This window comes from Oryctolagus cuniculus, chromosome 2 (genome assembly GCF_964237555.1).
Source record: "Oryctolagus cuniculus chromosome 2, mOryCun1.1, whole genome shotgun sequence".
NCBI classification, from domain to species: Eukaryota; Metazoa; Chordata; class Mammalia; order Lagomorpha; family Leporidae; genus Oryctolagus; species Oryctolagus cuniculus.
In genome coordinates, this window is record NC_091433.1 from 104893386 (window position 1) to 104915448 (window position 22063).

A 22063-nucleotide genomic window follows, 5' to 3' on the forward strand; every position below is an offset into this window, starting at 1 on the left:
TTTCTCAGTTTTATAGTAGTGTTCACATTTTGGTGATAACAAGTATTTTTTTAACCTTAATGGGATTGAATTATTCAATATACATTCAATATTTTACTTTGTGTCTTATTGTTAAAAGCCCTACTTATGTCACTATAAAACTATTTCATGTTTCTTTTAATATTTACAAGTTAAATTTCTCCATTTGGTTTACTCCATCTTTAATTTACTTTGGAGTATAGTATGTGATGAGGAAGCTATTTTAATTTTATTTTTATTTTCAAAAGGCAAAGCTAATTATCCAATCTCCAGTTACTGAAAAGCCCATTCTTTCTCAAGTAAGGAATTTTTCCTCTTTCATACATGCAGTTTCCCTGTGGGTGTGGGCTCCCTTTCTATGTAAGTTACCCACTGAAGCTGTCACTCTTTGGGATTCACCTGTATGGGGAAGGTTATTTTCCTCTCCAACCTTTCACTGCAAAATCTCAGGATTTGTGTCCTGATTGTAGACATTCAAACTGTGCTGTGATTTGGACTGTAGTCCCTAGTGGTCAGTTTGTGTCCCCAGAGGTGACTGCATTCTATGGCTGCCTGGCACTTATTGACTGACATGTACTTAAGATTTCTGGGGGCCAGCACTGTGGCTCACTTGGTTGATCCTCCGTCTGCTGAATCCCATATGGGCGCCGGGTTCTAGTCCTGGTTGCTCCTCTTCCAGTCCAGCTCTCTGCTGTAGCCCAGGAGTGCAGTGGAGGATGGCACAAGTGCTTGGGCCCCTGCACTCACATGGGAGACCAGAAGGAAGCACCTGGCTCCTGGCTTCGGATGGGTACAGCTCCAGCCGTTGTAGACACTTGGGGAGTGAACCAATGGAAGGAAGACCTTTCTCTCTGTCTCTCTCTTTCTCTCACTGTCTAACTCTATCTGTCAAATAAAAAAAATTATAAAAAAAATTCTGAAGTCCTAGTTTTAGAAATAGGGGTTTTATGAAAATACCTTGGTTTTCTCAGAGATTATTTTCCTACCAAGTATGCAAAAATGTCAAAATCATCCACTCGTTATTTAAATATTGACTTTATAATCATTGTTGATTCTTTAGTTTCTTTTTATGATATTTATTATTATAACCTGTTAGATTAATAAGTATATCTTTATAAAAATACTGAGGTTTATTAGTATATGGAAATTAAATACAGTAAGAGCTACTGTCAACTACTATCTCATTATTCCTTAAGGCATGATTCGCAGTAGCTCACTAAATGTAGGTCACTATTACACATGAGTGTAACATTTTATTTATTTATTTATTTATTTATTTGAAAGGCAGAGTTACACAGAAAGAAGGAGAGGTAGAGAGAGAGAGAGAGAGAGAGGACTTCCATCCACTGGTTCACTCCCCAATTGGCCACAACAGCTGGAGCTGCATTGATCTGAAACCAGGAGCCAGGAGCTTCCTTTGGGTCTCCCACATGGGTGCAGGGGTCCAAGGACTTGGGCCATCTTCTACTGCTTTCCCAGGCCACAAGCAAAGAGTTGGGTTGGAAGTGGAGCAGCTGGGTCTCCAATCGGCACCCATATGGGATGCCGGGACTACAGGCAGCGGCTTTCCCAGCTGCACCACTGTGCAGCCCTGAGCATAGTATTTTTAAAGTAAATACTTCACCATCTATTGTGAAAGACAAAGAGAGAGAATCTTCTGTCTGCTGTTACTTTAAATATCCAAACTGCCAGGACTAGACTGGGCCCAAGTTGGAAGCCAGGATCTTAATTCAGGTCTCACATGTAGGTGGCAGGAATCCAACCACTTGAGCTGTCACTGTTGCCTTTCAGGTTCTGTGTTTGCAGGAAACCAGAATCATGAGCTAGAGCTGAGAATCAAACTCAGAAACTGGTGTGGGATGAAAGCATCTTAATGAGCATCTTAACTGCTAGACTAAGTGTCTATCTATTATTTTACCTTAACAAGCAGAGCTCGTCATTGACTCCAGGATTATATACGTCTCAGGAGAATGATGACAGATCCTTCCTGAATTATATTTTATAGGCTTTGAAATGAACAGAACCATAAATAAGTCAATTAACAATAAACAAGATGAATTTTGAAATATTTTAAAAATGATGTATATTAGCAAACTTTATCTCTGTTCTGGAGACACATAGTATGGACTAATAATAAAGGGAATATCTTGTATATTGAAGCAACCACAGAAATGTCCTTATTCAAAATCCCATGGTCAATTCCTGTTACCTATTCCCCTTCCCCACCTCCAAAATTGCATCATTTTAATCTTATAGTGAACATTCAAAGAGACAAATCTTACCACGCTACTTCCTGAACTTTTTTTGTTATTCTTTGTTTTTAATTTTTAATTTTTAAATAGTTTTGACAGATTCGATGGGATTTGTAGGAACAATTCTAAGAACATAATGATAGTCCCTGTGTCTTGCCTCCACTCCTTTTCCTCCTCTCTCTCCTGACAGCCTGGTTAGTGACGGTAACAGAGTTGCTCATGGAATCATCCCAAGATCATTATCCTCAAACTTTTGTCCTGCATGAAAAATAATTGCCACACTTGCCAAGGGAGCATAATCTCAAGCTCTATTCCTAGAAAGTATCCACTGGGAGGTTGGGATGGAACTAGAAGTCTGTAGCACAGCAAGACTCCAGAGTCTGAGGCTGGTGCCCTGGCTCAATAGGCTAATCCTCCACCTGTGGCACCGGCACTCCGGGGTTCTAGTCCCGGTCGGGGCGTCGGATTCTGTCCCACTTGCTCCTCTTCCAGTCCAGCTCTCTGCTGTGGCCCGGGAGTGCAGTGGAGGATGGCCCAAGTGCTTGGGCCCTGCACCCACATGGGAGACCAAGGAGAGGCACCTGGCTCCTGGCTTCGGATCAGCGCGGTGTGGCGGCTGCAGTGTGCCAGCCGCAGCGGCCATTGAGGGGGTGAACCAATGGAAAAGGAAGACCTTTCTCTCTGTCTCTTTCTCTCACTGTCCACTCTGACTGTCAAAAAAAAAAAAAAAAAAAGACTCTGAAACAACATTTTACAGCATGCCTCAGAGTTTCCTTAGCAATGCAAGCCCCGTCTCCTAGAACAGCAGCGCCTCCAGCAGCCAATTCAGACACTGTCCAGACCCGCACTCTTGCACGACTGCTTGTACCAGAGAAAGTGGTAGTAAATTCCTTATCATGCATAAGAGACCCTTTACCATCTGAGGATTTCCTGCTCTTCTTACCATGACTGCTTTCCACCGTGTCTTCATCTTTTGCCTCTTATAGCATGACAAATTCTCAATCACCCCTTTGATTCTACCTGGAATATGCGTTTGCTCTCTCCCTCATCTAGAGATTCACAGGCATGTGTCAGGTAACAGATCAAGCCTTTTGATCTTCTGGTCTGGCAAATCAACTTTGGCTTCATTAGGCACACTAAAATCATCTTTCATCTGGTTGTATCACATTGTATTCCCAATGTTTTTGTCTATCTCCCTCATGCATGGTAAAGCATTAAATACAAAATCCATTTACATATATTTTTATTACCAAGATTAACAAAATATCTGTCATAGAGGATGCTCTTAATAAATATTTGTTTAGTCAATTATAGCCCATTTATTAGCTACACTGTCCTTGCTTGTGTTTTCATATCTAAATATTGTTGATACATAATGCCTGTTTTAGATCCCCTGCACATTCTCTAGGGTTTTAGAATCTCAAAATCACTGCTGTCTCTATGCTACTGACTGGGATAAATTAGTTTTTTTTTTCCTTTTTTGCTCTCTGGTGTGCCCTTTTTCCATTTTATCCCATCAACCCAAATGTGGAGTCACTCTCTTATATTACACACATGCACACAAGCGCACATACACACACACATACCTGGAAGTCTTTTGTGTGGCTATCAGGCTTTGCTAAGTGTCTGGGAGGAGAACATAGGGAGTTACATTAAATAACTTCAACAACCAGAAAGTATTATACAGGGATAGTTCAAAAGTTTGTGGAAAATTAAATGGTAAGTTCGTTTTGATGCAAAGAATCTTGAAATTTGTGCAGAATTTTTTCATAATATGCATTTTATGTGAAGATTTTATAGACTCTTCATGTAGCATCCCTATTCCTAAAAAAGAAAAAAAAAGTGGTCAATGTAAAGTTCTTAATGCATTAATCACAAATAATCACATAGGACCCTAGCCTATGTCCAATTTGTTGTACCTTCTAAATACCTATCTTACCCCTTCTCTCTTGTGTTTTTCCCAGTAATTCTGACTTCTGCTAATCAGCTGCCTCCACTTCCAACATTCAATTGTGAGTGTGCTAAGCTTCCCTCAAGCTATTCTGGGTAACAATAATGGCACATATCTGCTGATGCATTTATATTTGAGTCACTATTTTAAGTACAGAAACATGCACTCTTTTTCTGTTTCTCCTAACAGCTTCTGGGAGCATTCTCATTTTATAGGAAAGGAATCAAGAGACTGGTCTCAAGGTCTCACAGCCACAAAAGGCAGAGCCCAGGCCTGAGCCACATTTCAGCCATTTGTTGGGTCTACCTCACTCTCCTTCCCGCATCATCAGGATTATGAGACAGAGGCCCTAGTCATGTAACTCTGCATCTACAATGGATTTGTTGGCATTCTGATTTCCAGACCACTGGTGCCCATGAAGATCACCCCAACTCCATCAATCACTAGTGTCTTGTGCTCTTTCTTATTATCCTCAAACTCCTGCCCAAAGTCTTACAGCTTACTGCAAGGCATCATCTTATAAATACCCTGTGCTAGGGTTTCAATGTGTCTTCCAAAAGTCCATGTGCTGGAAACTTAATCCCTGAGAGAGGGTATCATAGAGAGGAGCAAGTAAAACCAGTGCAGCATCCAACCTTCCGGAAGCAAGGGAAAAAATTCATTCTGTCTCAGAATGTCCAAGCATCCTCCCTGTATTTTAACTGAGTAGAAGAGATGCACAAGTTGTGAAGGGAAAGCCTCAATTTGTCCTTAGAGACTCACAGGTGCATCACCAACCTATTTCTAGGCTGGTGGTTTCCAGTGTGTAGAGGCTAGTGTTTCTTAAGTGTTCCCCGACTTGTTTTAGTTTTGTGAAGCATTCTTTTTATAATCCATGACTTGCCTTTCAGCAATGGCACATGACTTGGTTCAGCGTTTGTTTCTGAATTTACAAAGTGGTATGTTAGGGCATCTTAACCTAATCTTACAAGGCTTCTTTGGGAAGTCATATATTTATGTAACATTTTGATATGTACCTGATTTAGGTCTTACTAATGAATCATTTTTCAAAGAAGAGGGGAAAAATACACTTGATTCTGAAATCCATAGACTGGTGGTATTTGTGATGGGTCATTTGAGAGACCATTAGGGTTCTTCACGAGTGTGGAGCCCTCATGATGACATTAGAGGCTTTATGAGAAGATGCAGGCATACTTCCTCTGTCTCACCATACAATATCATCTACCATATGACGGTGCAGCACTATTGGTCTCATCAAATGAAACAAGTTGGTATTGGTCTTGTCAACTTCCCCAGCTAAATTTCTCAGTCTGTAGTCTTCTGTTATGGCAACAGAAGATGGACTAAGGCACCCTTCCTATTGTCTCCCCAGCCTCCATTCATGTCCATATCTTTATCATTTGCATTCAAAGCTACTAGCTGGATTTTTATTGTAACATTTTTTCTTATCCTCTAGAAACCATGTGATGTTGTGATCCCATATACCTTGGCTTGCTGTGGGTGATCAACTTTCATTGGGTAACATTGAAGTGCTACATATCTCATAGTTTATTACCAAGATCCACTACTTCCTCCCCCTCCCCTTAACTATTCTATACACTTCAATTTGAGGCTTTAAATATATTCCTACAACAGTTCAGTCTTGAAATCTGAATTTCAGCCATTAAACAATTCCAGATTCGTTGTTTCTGGGTGTAGGCCTATGTTTGACTCTACAATCCCACGTCCCCTCTCCCACTACCTGCTTCTTTGTTTCAGCATTCCTCTTGCATATTTTTGGTCCTGCAAAGTCTAGATTGACATTTGAGGTTGCCTTAATTTACACCGAAATAGAGTCTTCTGCATTCTCTTCTTCCTGCTAGATACTTGACACAGTAGTATGATTACATTAATTTTAATCTTGTAGAATTCAATATGGCTTCCTTTGGAAGGGTTGATATTTCAGTTCAAAAATTCATTAAAAGCCAGATTGAACACCACCTCTTGGCAAAAGTAGATTTGGGGATATGTTTGTTTTTTGTTTCACAAATCAAAGTTCTAGTTCTCAACTTCAAATCCACATCTCTCTGATATGCATTCTGGTGAAAGTAATCATCAAATGCTATGTTTTCTTTCAGCTTCTTGACAGAATTAATTGCTTCAAGAAAACATGTGACTAAAAGTTTATCACAGGGACAATTATAGAAGCAAAGATAGAATTCAGAATGAAGGTAACTTAGAGCAGAATTTAAAAAGAATGATCCTACATGGGAAGCAGGATACACAGCAGACTCATATAATGGCAAATGCCTGAAACAGCACTCTGGCCTCAGAATCAGCCCTTAAGGCATTCGGATCTGGCCAAAAACCCCATGAGAGTTTCACAGGCATGGAAATCCAAGACACTCTGGCAAAAAAAATGACCTAAATGAAATATCTCTGTGAGTGAAATCCCAGCAGAAAGAACAGGCCATCAAAAAAGGCATTAACTTTCTCTGAAGGGAGGAGAGAACTTCCACTTTGACTATGGCATTGTATAAATAAGATCAGAGTTGGTGAACTCAAGAGGCTTCCATAGCCTTGGCAGCTCATGACAAGAGCCTCAGGTGATTACTGAATTCATAAATAAGAGTGTCAATTGTTAAATCACTGTGAACCTGCTTCCCATGTAGGACTCTGCCCTTAATGTGTTGTACTATGAGAATTAGCGGTAAAACTACTACTCAAACAGTACTCTATACTTTGTGTGTCTTTGTGGGTGCAGTCTGTTGAAATCTTTACTTAGTACATACTAAGTTGATCATCTGTATATAAAGCTAATTAAAAATAATATTGATGAAGAATGGGATAGGAGAGGGAGTAAAGATGGGATGGTTGTGGGTAGGAAGGAAGTTTTGGGGGGAAAACCCGCTATAATCCAAAAGTTGTACTTTGGAGATTTATATTTATTAAATAAAAGTTAGAAAGAAAAGAACAGGTGGCCTGGACATGTGATGCTATAGAAAATGGGGCACCAAGAAAGATCTAGTATGTCCTAACCTCAAGGAGAAGCAGCATAACCTTGACTCGGCTAGTTGCATCTTATTAGCATTTTAAAAGCTTTTCCTAAGTTATACCATGAAGTAATAAAATAAAGTGATAGACCTACACATACAGCAATTCAGTTTACAGTAGCTAAGATATGCAGTCAACCCAGATGTCCATCAACTGGTGACGAGTTAAAGGAAATGTACACATACACACAATAGAATGCTACTGAGACATCAGAAGAATGATTCCTACTTTCTGCCTGATTGAAGATCGTGTATGTAATAAACAAAGAAGAAATAAAAAAAGTGACAGAAAAGGAAAGCAAATTTACATAGGGGATCATCAGAAACTTTGAATAAAATGCTTATCATTAAAAAACTGCATGGATTTCAATATTTTTCTGCACCAAAATAAATATAATTTAATTATTTAACAAACATCATGAAATACTCTGCTATTCACCTTTCCAATGGGAGAAAGAAAACAAGGTGATAATATAAATGACAGAGAATAATAAATAATAATTACACTAATTCCGAGTCTTGCCAAGAGCTCTGCTGCTGGAGTTGGATGGCCTGAATCAAGTCAGGTTCTACCCTTGCACAAGTCACTTAGTTTCCAGAGTCTCAGTTTCATTATCTGTGAAACAGGGGTAATCAAAGCTTCCATCTTCTTTGTTACCAGAATTAAACAACTGTTGTTTAACGTTAAAAAGCAACCTAGTACACTGCTCAGCATTTCTATCAGAGTCAAATGCAGAAAAAACACAACCCATGCTACAAAGGCAACTACAGATGATCCCCAAGTTATGATTTTTCGACTTTGCAAAGGTGAGAAAGTGATTCACATTAAGTGGACACCACACTTAGAATTTTGAATGTGACTCTTTCCCTGGGCCAGGGCTGTGTTGTAGGAAACTCCATTGCCACACTGGGTAGTGGCAGCTGCAGCTCCCTACAGAACCCTCACCATTAGAAGAGCAACTAAGAGACAGGACAAAGTGCTGTCTCACTCAGCCAGGAGGTACAACAGGATAGCAGCATTTCAAGCATCTTGTACGTAAAATATTTGCAAGTTTCAGTGGGTTTATTGTAATATAATCAGATTATAACTTGAGGAACACCTGTACGTGTAGTTTCTGGAAATATCCTAGAGACTAGTGGCACATGGATTCTATTGGGTTACTGAATGAAGGGAAAGGAGACAATATAATGTTGACTGGAACCTCTTGAAAATTGGGCAGTTGATAATATTGCTGCTATAGTCTGAATGCTATGCCTCCTCCAAATGCACATTATGAAACCCAGTCACAAAGAAATGAGAAGATTGTATCAAGATAGAATTAGAATTAGTTCTTTTATAAGAACTACCCTAATTCTTATATAAGAACTATGCTAGGTCTTATGTAAGAACTATAAAAACTGTATGCCTTGTCTCCTTCTACCATATGAGCACCTAAGCAGAAAAAATGAATTCATGAACCAGGAAAAAGGCCCTTACAAGACACAGAATCTGGGCATCCTTTTTGTTTTTGTTTTTGTTTTTTATTTGACAGGTAGATATATATACAGTGAGAGAGAGAGAGACAGAGAGAAAGGTCTTCCTTCTATTGGTTCACTCCCCAAATGGCCGCTACAGCCAGCGCTGTGCTGATTTGAAGCCAGGTGCTTCCTCCTGGTCTCTGACGTGGGTGCAGAGCCCAAGCACTTGGGCCATCCTCCACTGCCCTCCGGGGCCACAGCAGAGAGCTGGACTGGACGAGGAGCAACTGGGACTAGAACCTGGCGTCTATATGGGATGCCGGCGCCACAGGTGGAGGATTAACCAAGTGAGCCACTGCACCAGCATGAATCTGGGTATCTTGATTCTGGATTTTCATTGTCCAGATCCATGAGAAATAAATTTCTGTGGTTTGTGAGCACGCACTTTGAAGGCCCTTTGTTATAGCAAGCCTGTGTTACAGATGCCCTAGAAAAGACAAAAGGTTAATCCATATTACGCTTCTTCGTTTTGCATTCCTGATAAAACAGATGGAAATGAAATTCTATTGTGTAATATTTTAACTCGCACCTTTTAAAAAGAAAGTTTAAAACTCCACTATGACTAAGGCAAAGAATTGTATTTTTAAACAAATACTTGTAAAGTTTTTTTCACCTTTTAAACCAAACCATTTTAAAATATACTATTTTAAGATAGCATTTACATGATAAATCCTGAACTGCACCATTAAGGTTCGACATGCTAAATAATTCCATGCTTTCTGTTACTCACACCAATCAGAGGCAGAAAAGTAGATCCCCAACTCTATTTCCCTAACAGTGGGAGAGAAGCAATTGGAACATCAGTGCTGTTCTTTTCACTTACAAGATGAACTTTCCTTGTTTCCAGGTTTCACATAGCAAAAATTTGAAACAAGATTAAATTTAGATCAAGTGAACCCGCTCATAATATATATTTATAAAAAATCCAAAATACGTTCTAGGTATGAATATAATGCTTGTTTAAAAGATTCTTGTTATCAAAATAACAGTAATGTTCACACTGCGCTTTTCATTGAAGGTATTGAGGAGGTAGGAATTGAACAAATGAATAGATAATGTAATTACTGAATCTGAGAAAGATAGACTAGGAACTGATGTGTTGGTTAAACACATCAAAAATTAAAATTAACATCTATGCAATTAAATCTGCCTTTTTCTGCTTATGAGAGTCTGGAACACCGCAAATATGAGGCACCTTGAGATGGTGTCAGCACATGGGAAAACCAGGTAAGAAAGCAGGCTGTTTCAATGCTTAATGAGAGGAATTTAAAAAATACATTTTTGTTGACAAAGAATCAGTATAAATATAAAAACAGAGAAAAATGCAACTTATATGTGCGTATTCTAAAATCCCCACAGTAATAATTCATGCATAGAAACTTCACTATTTGCCATATCTAAGAGTTTTATGAGTCCCAGAGTCCCTTTTAAAATTGAATGCAATGCTAGGAAGTGGTTATAACTTTAGCCCTTAAAAACTAAATGTGTAGTTAATACAAAAATAGATACTGTAGAGTAGTTAAATAAGCCATATGTGTGTGTTTATATACATACATAGAGATTTTCATAAATACATATCTGAAAATGATAGACAATAATATCAACTTTCTTTCCCTTATTTTCTGGGTAAACAAATGGAAATTTTCAGAGACGAATTACTAACAGGAATGCAGACAGGTGTTTGGAACGTGTGTAAAAGATAAATGTTGAGTCGGCGCCGCAGCTCACTAGGCTAATCCTCCGCTTTGCGGTGCTGGCACATCGGGTTCTAGTCCTGGTCGGGGCGCTGGATTCTGTCCCGGTTGCCCCTCTTCCAGGCCAGCTCTCTGCTGTGGCCCGAGAGTGCAGTGGAGGATGGCCCAAGTGCTTGGGCCCTGCACCCCATGGGAGACCAGGATAAGTACCTGGCTCCTGCCATCGGATCAGCGCGGTGCGCCGGCCGCAGCGCGCCAGCCGCAGCGGCCATTGGAGGATGAACCAACAGCAAAAGGAAGACCTTTCTCTCTCTCTCTCTCTCTCTCTCTCTCTCACTGTCCACTCTGCCTGTCAAAAAAAAAAAAAAAAAAGATAAATGTCTAGAATGTATGTAGAGACCAAATATCCACACGTTAAATGAGAGGTATCCAAGGTATCCAGATATTAGTACACTGCACTCTCCTTATGTCCATATATCCTGGAGAAACAAAACAACATTGGAACTGGACTGTGCGGATATTTGGCATAGTGTCCCGTATCAGAGTGCCTGAGTTCAGTGCTGGCCCTGCTCCGATTCCATCTTCCCAATTCGTGCACCCTGGGAAGCAGTAGGTTATGGCTCAAATGCATGGGTACCTGTCACCCATGTGGGAAATATAGACAGAGTTCCCAGATTCTGGCCTTGTCTGGCCTAGCTCTGATGGTTATAGGCATTTAAAGAATGAACGGACAAATGAGAGATCTCTCTCCATGTCTGTCTCTGTCTTTCAAATAGATAAAATAAATAAATTAAAACTTAAAAGAATAGTGTCACTTCATTTCTCACCAAAGGATGCTGAGATCAGGAGAGTTTAAGTAGTTCGCAAGCACAAAATAAGGTATGAGTTCTACAAATTCTGATATCATGCACTTGTTACATGAGACTTTTTTTTTTTTATTTTTTACCAGGAAGAGATAGACAGTGAGAGAGAGATGGACAGAGAGAGAGTTATAGACAGTGTGAGAGAGAGACATAGAGAAAGGTCTTCCTTCCATTGGTTCACTCCCCAAATGGCCACAACGGCTGGTGCTGCGCCAATCCGAAGCCAGGAGCCGGGTACTTCCTCCTGGTCTCCCATGCAGGTGCAGGGCCCAAGCACTTGGGCCATCCTTTGCTGCCCTCCCGGGCTACAGCAGAGAGCTGGACTGGAAGAGGAGCAACTGGGACTAGTACCCAGCGCCCCAACTGGGACTAGAACCCAGGGTGCCGGCACCACAGGTGGAGGATTAGCCAACTGAGCCATGGCACCAGCCGAGACTTTTTTTTTTTAATAAAGAGTCTATTTATTTATTTGAGAGGTAGAGCTAAAGACAGAAAGAGTGAGAGACAGAGAGAAAGGTCTTCCATCTCCTGGTTCACTCTCCAAATGGCCACAACAGCCGGCAGCTGGGTCAATCTAAAGCCAAGAGGAAGGAGCTTGTTCCAGGTCTCCCACGTGAGTGCAGGGGCCCAAGTGCTTGGGTCATCCTCCACTGCTTTCCCAGGCCATAGCAGAGAGCTGAATAAGAAGAGGAGCAGCTAGGACTTGAATTGGCGCCCACATGGGATGCCAGCACCGCAGGCAGAGGACTAAGCTACTGTGCCACTGCACGGGCCCCAAACTTTCTAAGTACAGAGTCTGAAAAAGCATATTGGCAGAATAGTTAGTCAATAAGGAAAACAGATAATCACATGAATGTTGAGGTTGATGTGAATGCTCTGATAAAGAATTTAATTATAATGTTTAGAAAAAAGTCCTAGTAATTCATTGAGAAATAGAATGGCTTGTTTCTTTTTTTTTTTTTTTTTTTACAGGCGGAGTGGACAGTGAGAGAGAGAGACAGAGAGAAAGGTCTTCCTTTTGCCATTGGTTCACCCTCCAATGGCCGCCGCGGCCCGCGCGCTGCGGCCGGCGCACCGCGCTGACCCGATGGCAGGAGCCAGGAGCCAGGTGCTTTTCCTGGTCTCCCATGGGGTGCAGGGCCCAAGCACCTGGGCCATCCTCCACTGCACTCCCTGGCCACAGCAGAGGGCTGGCCTGGAAGAGGGGCAACCGGGACAGATTCCGGCGCCCCGAACGGGACTAGAACTCGGTGTGCCGGCGCCGCAAAGCTGAGGATTAGCCTAGTGAGCCGCGGCGCCGGCCACGGCTTGTTTCTAATATTTCCAAACGTATCTTTCTCAAACAAGAATTGACATATTGAGGTCCATCCTGAAATGATGTAGACTCAACTATTAAATGAGTGAACAACCAGCTGTCTGTTCTTGTTCCACTACAATTATTTAAGAGTTGACTTCCCCTGATCTCATGGTCCTCATGACTTATGCCTGTGATTATTGTGTATCCATCATGTCATCTGGGCAACCTAGTCTTCTGGCTCGTGTCTGCGATTACAATCAAGAGTTACTGGCATGAGACTAATGTACCAGAAGGAAGGGATAGCAGAGAACCTCCTTGTGCCCTTTGCTGAGGTTCTGATTGGAGCTTCAGGCAGGGTTACGCTCCTAAAAGCAGCCCTTGTCCATGGCTCACGTTTTCTATGGATTTATTTTTTCTTTACAGCTTGCTCAGGCTTACCGGTGGTGATGTTTTCCCCATGTCCATACTGCCTAGATCTTTCACCATCATTTGTTGCTTTCTTTCACTCTGATTACATGTTTATAAACATTCAATTCATAGAACTGTCTTTGAACGTGCCTTCTCCTTTCCACTCAAGCTATGAATGATTCAGTGATTGATTGCGAAATAGTCTCATACATAAAGAGACCTCAGAAACTCGCAGGTAAATGGAATTAAGAGATAAGCTTACATTGGTGCTAAAATTATGAACTCCGTAATAGTTTTTAAAACAATCCTTGGTGGCTGGCGCCTTGGCTCACTAGGCTAATCCTCCGCCTGCAGCGCCAGCACCCCAGGATCTAGTCCCAGTTGGGGCTCTGGATTCTGTCTCGGTTGCTCCTCTTCCAGTCCAGCTCTCTGCTGTGGACCAGGAGTGCAGTGGAGGATGGCCCAAGTGCTTGGGCCCTGCACCCGCATGGGAGACCAGGAGGAAGCACCTGGCTCCTGGCTTCAGATCGGCCCAGCGCGCTGGCCTTAACGGTCATTTGTGGGGGTGAGCCAACGGAAAGAAGACCTTTGTCTCTCTCTCTCACTGTCTATATAAGTCTCTCTCTGTCTCTCGTTCTCACTGTCTAACTCTGCCTGGCCAAAAACAAACAAACCAACCAACAAACAAAAACCACAATCCTCGGAGAGCAAGTTGTATTTTTTTTTTTTTTGAAAGAATGCTTTTTTTTTTAAACTTTTATTTAATGAATATAGATTTCCAAAATACAGCTTATGGATTACAATGGCTTCCCCCCCATAACGTCCCTCCCACCCGCAACCCTCCCCTTTCCCACTCCCTCTCTCCTTCCATTCACACCAAGATTCATTTTCATTTCTCTTTATATACAGAAGATCAGTTTAGCATACAGTAAGTAAAGACTTCAACAGTTTGCTCCCACACAGAAACATAAAGTGAAAAATACTGTTTGAGTACTAGTTATAGCATTAAATCTCAATGTACAGCCACTAAGGACAAAGATCCTACATGAGGAGTAAGTGTGCAGTGACTCCTGTTGTTGACTTAACAAATTGACACTCTTGTTTATGGCATCAGTAATCACCCTAGGCTCTTGTCATGAGCTGCCAAGGCTATGGAAGCCCCCTGAGTTCACTGACTGATCATATTTAGACAAGGCCATGGTCAAAGTGGAAGTTCTTTCCTCCCTTCAGAGAAAGGTACCTCCTTCTTTGATGACCCGTTCTTTCCACTGGGATCTCACTCGCGGAGATCTTTCATTTAGTTTTTTTTTTTTTCCCCCAGAGCGTCTTGGCTTTCCATGCCTGAAATAGTCTCATGGGCTTTTCAGCTGGATCCACATGCCTTAAGGGCTGATTCTGAGGCCAGAGTGCTGTTTAGGACATCTGCCATTCTATGGGTCTGCTGTGTATCTCACTTCCCATGTTGGATCATTCTCTCCCTTTTTGATTCTATCAGCTAGTATTTGCAGACACTATTCTTGTTTATGTGATCCCTTTGGTTCTTAGTCCTATCATTATGATCAATTGTGAACAGAAATTGATCACTGGGACTAGTGAGATGGCATTGGTACATGCCACCTTGATGGGATTGAATTGGAATCCCCTGGTATGTTTCTAACTCTACCATTTGAGGTAAGTCAGCTTGAGCATGTCCCAAATTGCACATCTCTTCCCTCTCTTATTCCCACTCTTATATTTAACAGTGATCACTTGTCAGTTAAGTTTCAGCACTTAAGAATTGTGTATTGATTACAGTATTCAACCAAAAGTATTAAGTAGAACAAACAAAAAAAATACTAAGAGGGATAACACATCAAGTTGCTCATCAACAGTCAGGTTGAGGACTGACCAAGTCAAAAAGGAAACCTGTTAAAGTGAAATGAACACTATGTATTTTAAAGTTTAAAAGTGAAGGTAGAGACAATTCTCAACAGTAACAATCAAGATTATATGACTCATTTATTTTATAAGAATATTTTTGTTTTTACAGGAATACAAACACGTTGATATGAGCATTATTTTACCTCAGTGCAGGAATAAAAATTTTATTGAAGGACATCATAAAAATCCATGAACTATAGGAAAGCTCTGCTCTGTGACATTTATTATTCTCACCCAGTACATTTTGGCATCTAGTTTCACATAACAGGCACCTAATATCTATTTTTTAAAAAAATATTTTATTTATTTATTTGAGAGGTAGAGCCACAGACAAAGAGAGGGAGAGACAGAGAGAAAGGTCTTCCATCCACTGACTCACTCCCCAAATGGCCACAATGGCTGGAACTGAGCTGATCCAAAGCCAGGAGCTAGATGCTTCTTCTGGGTTTCCCTTGTGAGTGCAGGAGCCCAAGCAGAGAGCTGGATCGGAAGAAGAGCAGCCAGGACATGAACTGGTGCCCATATGGGATGCTGGCACTGCAGGTGGCGGCTTAGCCTACTATGCCACACTGCCGCACCCCTCCATGGCAATCATTCTAACTAAATACCTAAAATTAAATGCAGGTATCACATACTATATTCCTTAATATAAGGAATTAAGAATTAAGTGTATGTGTCTAGTTGTGCTTGTGAGCTCAAAGGTATTTTCCCAATATGGCTGCCACAAAAATATTCCATAGCACCTTTCAGTGATGGGATAGGGCCACTACTCCAGAAGAAAATGTACCTATTGCCTTCCCTCCTTGAATCAGGAGGAATGAGGAGGCAGTGTGGGTTCTTTTAATGCTTTGGCCAGTAAACTACAGTGGAAATCGCATTGTGCCAGTTCTGGATTTAACCCTTAATTGGCCTTTCAGCCAGCTCTTTTCCAATCACTTGGAGTGTTGCCTCTATCTTGTGACTGTGGTATGGTGAGAAAGCACTCTGGAGGATAGATATCATTTTTTTTTTCCCACAGGAAATAAGGGCAAGAAACAAAGAAGCAGCAGGCAAATGAGAGAGAAGGAATCATGGAATTTGGTCCTCCAGTGCCAACTCCACAGGCTCATGCTGGCAATAAAATAATCAACCAACCAGCTGAACCTCAACCAACCAGCTGAACTTCTTCCAAATCTCCGACCCACAAGAGTTTGATTAATATGTACTTGATGCTACTATGTTTGGGGTTGTTACAGTTTTGAAAAAAGATTATGTTATTAAAATGTTAAAGTAACAGAGGGAGGGAGGGAGAGAGAGAATCTTCCATACCCTGTTTCACTTCGCAAACGGTGGCAAGGGCTGAGGATGGATCAGGCCAAAGTTGGGAGCCTGGAACTCTGTCCAGATCTCCTAGATGAGTGGCAGAGACCCAAAAACATGTGTTATCTTTTACTGCTTTCTCAGGTGCATAGGCAGGAATTCTAGACCAAAAGTGGAGCATCTAGGACTGGATTCAGTGCTCATACATGTTGCTGGCGTCATAGGAAGCAGCTTAACCTGCTATACTGCCTCAACTGACACTGGAGTAGTTCTTTAATCTTCCACTTCAGATTGAATTCTGTGTGTTTGTGTGTCTGAATATGTTAAAGTTGCCTTCTCCTTGTCTAAAGTTTTCAACAAAATTATAGAAACAAGTAGCAAAATAACAATATAAAGAGTGCTAGCTATACCTCATACCTTACAAGTTTCAAATACATCTAAGATTTACATATTTTTAAAGTCCTAGAATTATTAGAATACAATATAGAATAACACCTACATAATGATTAAACAGCTTTGTGGACATGATATAAAATTTAGCAAGTGAAAAAAATGGCAACATTGAAGATTTTATTTATATCAAATTACATACAAAGTTAGAGGCATACATTGGGCATGTGGCAGGGTGGTTAAATGTATCCCATATCGGAGTATTTGGCTTGAGTTCTGGCTATTCTGTTTCTTATCCAGCTTCCTGCTAATGTATACCCAGGAAGGCAGCAGATGAAGGCTCAAATACTTGCATACCTGCCACCCAATTGGAACCTGAACTGAGTTCCAAGCTGCTGGCTTCAGCCTGGCCCAGTCTTGGCTGTTGTGGGTATTTGGTAAATGAACTGGAAGATGGAAATTCTCTCTCTCCATCCCTCACTGTCTCTCTGTCTAGTAACTGAAATGAAAGAAAACAGATGAAAATTTTAAAAAGGCTAGAGACAAATGCAGTTTCTAAGCTGGGAATGTGTACTACAGGAAAGAAGTTAATATTCTAAAAATATAAAGAACACTTAGAAAGGAATTAAAATTTTGAATATTCCTCTTGAAGAAAATAGACTTAGTAAATAAAGAGAGGATTTACAGATCACTACAGATAAAATAAAGATGAATAAGAAAATCGTTTCCTCTATCCTGATAAAAAATGCCAAGCAAAATTGAGATATTTTTCTCCTATGAGTTTGGCCACACAAAAAAAGAAGTGAAAAACAATTCTGTAAGAAATAAAAAAGCCAAAGTAATTGTCTCTGAATGAAGACAAAATAGTGCACAGACAGAAGAGAATGGACACAGAAGTATTAGGATCCCTGTTCCCAGTCTTTCTTGCTTTCACACAAAATTCCTGCTTTTAGTTTCTACGAAATTAGTGTAAAACTTTCTATCGTCTCCCCTTTTTGCTTAAGCTGGTCAAAGCTGAGATTCTGTCACTTGCAGTGAAAGTCACAGCACTGGGTAATAAAATTAACCGACCTATTACAGTATAGAATAAGGAGCAACCCAAAATGTGATAATGATTTCGATTCATAAACTTACTAGAAATTGATCAAGGCTTCAGCATTGACTTGAACATTCTGATCTGTCTCTGTCTGGGGACTTAGTTTAGAGAGAGGAGGCAGAGGAGAAGTGGAGATTAAATGTAGGATAGTATTTTTTTATTATGGTTATTTAGTTGTGAGTTTTTCCAAAGCTTGGTGTGGGTACTGGCCTCATTTTAAAGTGTTATAAATGATCTGGTGAGTGAATTCACAGCAACTGAAATGCCAGACATTGAAATACCAGCTGCAGAAATATTTCAAAAGTCTGTGTCAGTGCACAGAAAACTAGCATATGGACTTCCAAAAGGATAAGTATAAGGAAATGCCTCTAAAAGAAAGTTGTTCCTTCTACACATAAAGTCTGCGAACGACCTATGAATCATTTTCTGCATACATCAACCCGGAAGGCTTCACTGGGAAAAATTTTTAAAACCACCTCATGGTATTACCTTGGCATAAATTCAAGGTACACAAAAGCGGCTCCAAGGATCAGAAACACCTGAGGAAACTGGTTTCAACTGCAGGTTGCTGGGTGCACCCAGAATCTCATTGCTGGTGAATTGCTCTTTGTCATTTTCCTGTAGCGTTGATATAATATTCTTACGGCTGTCTGCATACATTAAAATATTTTATGTTTATGGATATCAATAGAAAATCCTGCATGTTTGTGTGCTTTAAACATTATTTCTCAAGTAACATAATATTGTTATTCACGGTATTTAGCTCAATATAGCCTGTTAACAATAAATACAAACTTTCTCAAAAAATGTTTGAAACTGATACACGTATATGTTATATTAGTATGAAATAGAGATGTGGTCACATGATCTGGTCAAGTATTTCTTTTTTTCTGATATGGAAAGGGGATGAATCTTTTAATGTAAAGTAATGGAGAAGGAGTTATATAATACTATCCATTTCTTCTTAGCCTCTGAAGTGTGTACAGCAAAAGTTCCATTTAATTCAAAATTCAGCTTTGAACTAGGTAAGTATTTTCAGTGTTGAGCCAAGTAATATTCTCTTATTACATATTCTTGCAAGGGTTTGCTTTTCCTGTATTGAACAAAGCCCACATTTTTAATTTGCATGTATTTTCACTACACAGATAATGAATTTGCACAAATTCTGTGAATCCATAAAACTCTTCAAATTTTTATTCCATATCCATGTAATAATTATCTCCTTTCCCAAGCCTCATGGTTTAAAAACACAATGACCTGGAAAACATCCTTGTAGAGCTTTCTTTCCACCTGCTTCAAACTGTTCTGTCCAATCTCTTGGCCTGACACATACTCTTAGCACTTCCCTTTGTTTGCATTCTGGAAGACCTTTCCCCCTCTCTGTTGTGTTCAGCAGATTTCAAACTTTCCTATTTTTTTTTCCAAGCACTGTTCTAATGGAGGGCAAGAAAGCATCTACAGTACTGTTTTTTATTTTGCATTATGTAGTCTCAAAAGGTATTATACCCTCTCAACTCATTAGTAGTTTGGCTATTGCCAAAATTATACTCATAAGGTGAAATTTATTTTCCCTCAAAATATTGAAGATGCTTTAGCTGATGTTATATCTTCTCGAGTTGCTATTGAATTCAGAGTCGTTATGGTTCTTTGTACACAGCGATTTTTTAAGAGGTTTTAGAATTTTTTTGCTGTTGTGCCCTTTGTAGATTCTTGAATTTTACTCTAAGCATTGCCTTAGTGAATGTATTTTTATTTCATGAGACTAAAACTCAGTGGGTGCTTTCAACTCAAAAACATGTGTACTGTGAAATATTCTTGATTTAATTCTTCACAGACTTTTCCATTTGGTTTCTCTGGGCTCTGTGAAACACCATCAGAATTTTTTCCTTGTGTTCTAATGTATCATCCCAATTATCCATATTTATTTTTCATTCTGCTTTTTGTAATATCTAATTGTATTAATTTTCAAACCACCTGCCTGCTTTTCAAAATTTGTCGTATTTATTCTCATGGGTTTATTCCAAATCCCTGCTTATAACCTGCTGTTCATATAGCATCAGTGAAATTTCTTCCCCTATTACTCTGAGAATACTGAGATTTTTCAAGGCATTGTCTATTTTTTTTTTCCTGGTTTACATTTACCTTTCTTTCTAACGTTCACTCTTAGTTTTACCTTTCAGTTTAGAGACTTGTTCAAAGTTCCTGGGCTAGTTATGCATGTTTGGAAATGAAGTGTTAAAGTAATGACGGAGTGGGTAATTATTGTAGCACAGTGTGTTAAACTACCATGGGCAAAGTTGGCATCCCATATCAGAGTGTGTGTCCAAGCCCTGGCTTCTTCACTTCCAATACAGCTCCCTGCTAATGCATCTGGGAAAGCAGCATAAGATAGCCTAAGTGCTTGGACCCATGCCACCCTTGTGGACTACCTGGATGAAGCTCCTGGCTTTGGCTTGACCCGGCCCTAACACTTGTGGTCATGTGAACCAGCTGATGCAAGATCTCTCTCTCCCTCCCTCTCTCTCCCTGTGACTCTGCCTTTAAAATAACTAAATAAATATTTTTTAAAGAGACTCCTTCATCTCTTTTTTTTTATTTGACAGGCAGAGTGGACAGTGAGAGAGAGACAGAGAGAAAGGTCTTCCTTTGCCGTTGGTTCACTCCCCAATGGCCGCTGCGCACCGCGTTGATCCGAAGGCAGGAGCCAGGTGCTTCTCCTGGTCTCCCATGCGGGTGCAGGGCCCAAGCACTTGGGCCATCCTCCATTGCACTCCCGGACCACAGCAGAGAACTGGCCTGGAAGAGGGGCAACCGGGACAGAATCCAGTGCCCTGACCGGGAATAGAACTCAGGGTGCCAGAGCCACAGGCGGAGGATTAGCCTAGTGAGCCGCAGTGCCAGCCCATCTCTTTTATTTTCATGCTGAGCCTTACTCCACCCTCTACTTCCTGTTCTCTTTGGTATCCATATCCAAAGATTCTTCAACTGAATTTCTTTAGAAAATTAGCTCCCCAATTCCTGTTGGTGACTTGCTACCCTGGGGAAGAAGACTAGATGTCTGCTTACTTTATAATTGTGTATGTATGAGGTCCTCAGGATCTCTTCTGTAATTCCTGATATCCAAGTTCTCAGTTTCTACAACGTGAACTGGAATTTTCTAGTTAGTCACAGTCTGCTTTTCAACATTCAATAGTTTTCTCTTTTCCATTTGGTATTTCATTGTTGAAATGTTTAAACTATTGCTATCAGTGGATCTGTTGGCTTGTATCTTTTTTCATGCTTTATGCAATTTTGAGAAAGCAGCCATTGTAAATGAATGTGTTCAATCCACCATGTTTCACTGCTTCTAGTGAAATTTATGGAGTTTAACATGGCTTCTTATTGTGCTATCCTAGTGTTCCTCATGATTATGTCACTGATGATGTAGACTCCTGGCTACAACATCATCAGAAATCTTAGTATTTCATTCTTAATCATTTCCACTGATTTTAAAAACTTATAGAAACATAAAATTAAAATTAAGTTTATCTTGTTACAAAACTTTTTACATATGTGCCTAATTTTTTTCAGATTGTGCATTTTCTATCAATTCTTTGAAGACTCTTCTCATTAGCTTATCTAAACATCTGCTTTTAGAATAAGCACTGGTCTACGAGTTGTCACTTGGGATGCTTTCATCTCGTGGTGAAGTACTTATATCCAAATATTGGTTCTTCCAATTCCAGCTTCCCATTATTATACAGCTGGGAGGCAACAGGTGATGATGGCTGAAATGATTGCATCCCTGCAAACCTTGTGGGAGACCTGGGTGGAATTCCTAGCTCCTGCCTTTGGCCTGATCTGGCCTTGACCACTGCCGACATTTGGAGAGTGGAAGAGGAGACTATAGTATCGTCTCTCTCTCTCTCTCTCTCTCTCTCTCTCTCTCTCTCCATCTATCTTTCTTTCAAATAAGTTAAATAAATACATAAAAATTAGAAAAATGAAATAAACACCTATTTTGACAGCTAAACCTTGTATTAAAATGATAATTGAACTCAATCTATACATATTCTATATCATAGCTGGTAAACCAACACATTGCTTTTGTATGCATGTGTAAACACACAGATAACACTTTAAGAAATCCCTGTTTAAAATAACTTTATCACTAATTTACATATTCTTGAGTCATCTTAGAAAGAAAATATACTCATTCATTCTAATGCTACGTAATATAACTTATAAACTATAACTGTCCACAAGAAAGGCAGTGCCTTCTCTTGAAATTAACCTGAGATGTTGATGTCTGTATTGGACATAAGCCTCTATCACAACACTCCGTT

General features: G+C 40.2%; 1 pseudogene; it reads right to left on the minus strand.

Moving 5' to 3' along the window:
- The window catches only part of LOC127489661 (platelet-activating factor acetylhydrolase IB subunit alpha2 pseudogene), a 96488-nt pseudogene that overhangs the window by 27074 nt on the left and 47351 nt on the right, over positions 1-22063 (minus strand).